Consider the following 3,863-nt stretch of genomic DNA (forward strand, 5'->3'; position numbering starts at 1 on the left):
AATTCTTCTCTTTTCTTCATCTTCTTTATCTTTCACATCTATTTCAACCTCTCATGGCCGATTTTGGGGTTTTTGAGCAAAACCCTAGAATTTTTGAACCTCAAAATTTCGACCTAATGCTTGAAATTTCTTGTAGGATAAGCTTGGGGATAGCTTGGGAAGCATTGGATATCATCTTACCACCATTATCAAGCACAAATTGGTATAATTGTTCCACACTTTTACTTTGTGCATTTAGATAGAACCTCATTTTTTTGGGTGATTTTTTTTGGTGAGACTTGCTAGTTCTTGTGCTTCTATTGTCTTAATTGTGTGCAACTCTTTGTTGATTCATTTGGGTAATGGCTTCTCGGGGTAAAAGACCTAGAGTTGGAACTTCACAAGATGAACAAGACCCACACCCCATGGACAACCCTTATGAATTTGGTCTAATTTTTGAGACCAATAGACAAGAGATATTGTATGCAAATCTTGTTACAAGAACCATGGGTGCTCAAAAATTTGTGGATATCCAAGCCCTCAAAGATTTGCATATCTATAAGGGTGTCCACAAGCTCTTTAAAAACATAGGATGGGAGGGTTTTTTGAATCTTCATGCAGTTAGTTACCAAACACCGATGTTGGAACTTTTGTCTTCCATTACTTTTGACTATCAAACTCATCTACTGACTTTCCGTTTGCTCAATCAAACCCATCAAGTTCATGCTGACATTCTCTGTGATATGATTGGTGCTCCCAAAGCAAAAAGAGATGTATACACAGCAAAGGGCAGAAAAAATATCATGTTTGAGCAAAACTGTACAAATTTTTGGAGAAGCATTTCTTGTAAGTATGATTATCAGTCAGGAACAGCCAAAGCTTCTAGCATTATCCATCCGGTTTTGAAAGTCGCCCACCGGATCATTGCTTCTCTCTTATTCCCTCAAGAAGAGATTAGCAAGGCTAATAAGAAAGAGCTAGAAGTCTTGTGGTGTATGATTCATAAACCTGCTGAAGTCCCTCATTTTGGTTGTTGGGTTATTCAAAAAATGCTCAGAAATGCTACGAGCCATGGTGGGCAGTTACATTGTGGAGGCATGGTTCCTGTTATTGTTGAGCATCTTGGCCTCCATTTACCCAACAACCCCACAAACATAGTCATGGGTCGTACTCGTCTATCCATTGATGTTATGGAAACAATGCATCTTTTCCACCGCCTTCCCACTGGGGATGTTCATTGGACAGTAGATGGGAAAGAGTATCTACGCATCGACGGCAGAAACAAGAAGATACTCAATTTAGCCAATGACATTCCATCAACCACTTGGAAGCTCAAATCCAATTTAGGTGTTACAGTAGATCATAGTCCTCCACCCTCTCCTCCTCTTGCTCCTACTGCTGGTGCCTCTAGTTCATCTCGCCCCAATTCTTCTTCTGAACACAATCTTTATATGGGTGAGTTTGCACGTCTGAACCACCGTTACACAAGTCTACAGCAGGAAATCGGAGAAATTTATACGGGTGTCGCTGAAATCACTTCTGATTTTCAAGACTACCGTAACTTGCAAGAAGAGCATTGGGCCCAACAAGAGTTGCGTTGGGCTGAGCAGGATCAAAGATGGGTCGCTCAAGAGCAGCACAACCGCAACATTCATCACCTGCTGAGCGATATCCATAGAGTTCTTGTCCTCCCCACACAGCCGCAGCCACCATCAACATCTCAACCCCAATGGCCACCCTACTATCCTGCAGATTATCCTTCACAGTTCCCTCCATCTCAACCGCCCGCTCCTCAATAGGACAGCTATGCCTCTCTCCAAGCATCGAGGACGATGCTTATTTTAAGCTTGGGGATGGGCATCCATCCATGCATTATCCCGTTGCATGTAAATTTTGTACATATTGCATTGCATTGCATTATTTTTCTTTGTTTTTTAAAATAAAAAAAAAAAAAAAAAGAAAGTAAATTTTTTTTTTGATCCAATTCCAAGCAGCCAAATCTTCTCAAAACAGTTGAGATGGTAAGTGAGTTGTGTGCCTTGAGATTTTACTTGCTATTTTTATAAAAAAAAAAAAAAAAAAATCTAAAAGCAAGTTAATCACACGAGCACATCTCCCGAAGCTACTTGTGCAAAGCAGAAAATGAGAAGATTGTCAACACTGGAGCATAACAGCAGGTATGAGTCGATTCTTTGGGACATATGACCGGTCTTATGAGTAGTAATGCTCAATTGAACTTAAAATACCAAATTCAAAAGTTCATAAAAAGAATGCAAAATCTCAATGTCCCGCCTTCCAGCGCTCTTAAAAGTCCTTTCTATTTATTCCCTTTTATATACCCTGCTTGAGGACATAGCTTTCAACTATACTTACGGGTTTTTGCATGCTGACATTTAGTCCCCCGAAAAATGTCTTAGAAGTCCTCACGGTAATAGACCGTGAGATGTCCCATAACAAAAAAAAGTCAAGGACGAATATATAAAGAAATCGGCCAAATAAATAATAAATTAAGTGTTATGTGTTAGCTTAGTTATTTGTATTTAAATAATAATAATAATATCAAATATATATATATATATATATATATATATATATATATATATATATATATAAAATAATAATAAAAATAAAAATAAAAAAAATAAAAAAAATAAAAAAAATAAAAATAAAAAATAACTATTATTAAGTTAATCTGTGACCTTTGGGATTCGAACAAGTAAACTCTGAGGGGTGTTCTACACTTAATCACCTAAAGCTAAATTGTTTGGGATTGATTGGTTGAAAGTTCGCTACACGGATTCCATAGAAAGTCATGAACTTAATAATAGCAAATAAAGCTAATCTGTGGCCTTTGAGGTTCGGGCAAGTAAACCCGAGGGATCTCTTCAAATCTAGCACACTAAGGTCATTTGATTTGGATGTGTTGGTTGGAAGCCCGTTACACGGATTTCAAAGAAAGCCATGAGCTTTATTTGTAAAAAAAATGTAATTAGGAAGTTTGTATATAGTTATGTTTATAGTTTAATTAGATATAGTGTTTAGGAAAAATACTTGGCTGTCAAAAGATTCCCTTGGACTTGGATTTGAATTTATGACATGGGACTGAATGTTAATTACTTCGACTAGTGTAAGTGGTTTGAAGTTTGTAACCAATCTGGATAAATATTAGGGAATTTTTAGAAAATATTTTTCAGAAAAAGATTGTTGTTAACCAACAAATAGCTGGAATCGGACATTGTTATATTTTATGAAACAAAGATGGTTGAGCATGTTTTGTCACATATAATTTCACGAGAGTAAGACCATAATTTGTTCCAAGAATTGACTTGATAATATTGAAAAGGAATAAGTGTTGTGATCTTTAATTCTGTTGAGTTGTACTAGGGAGTGGCCAAAGTCTTGTTTCTATTATCATTTAATATTTTGAGACTAAAGCCAAGTTAACTCAAGGCATGACAGGTACATTCTCAACTATGGTACAAAACAGGGTAATTGGATTGGATCTTTTCATGTTTGTTTTTAATTTCATTCATTAAGTTTCAAATAGTTTTAACTTTAATTTCTTTTCTTCTATTTTATTTTATTTTCTCCGGTTTAAATTCCTTGTTCTTTCTTGAGGACAAGAAAGGTTCAAGCTTGGGGAGATTTGTTAGGTGCATTTCATGCATTCATTTTTATAGTTTTAGTTCATAAAAGTGCATTACATTTAGGTTTAAACTCATGCATTTTGTATATTTTCAGGATTTTTCATGATGCAATTCCATTCACACGCTTTTAGGATATTTCAGGGACTTATGAAGGTTGGATCTTGTTGGAGGAAGTTATCAAGAGTTGGAGACAAGAAGTTTTGGAGCTTTGAAGAGAGAGAATGAAGAAATGAAGAA

Source organism: Lactuca serriola, chromosome 3, assembly GCF_051521515.1.
Source record: "Lactuca serriola cultivar US96UC23 chromosome 3, Lser_US96UC23_V15, whole genome shotgun sequence".
In the NCBI taxonomy this organism is placed as follows: Eukaryota; Viridiplantae; Streptophyta; class Magnoliopsida; order Asterales; family Asteraceae; genus Lactuca; species Lactuca serriola.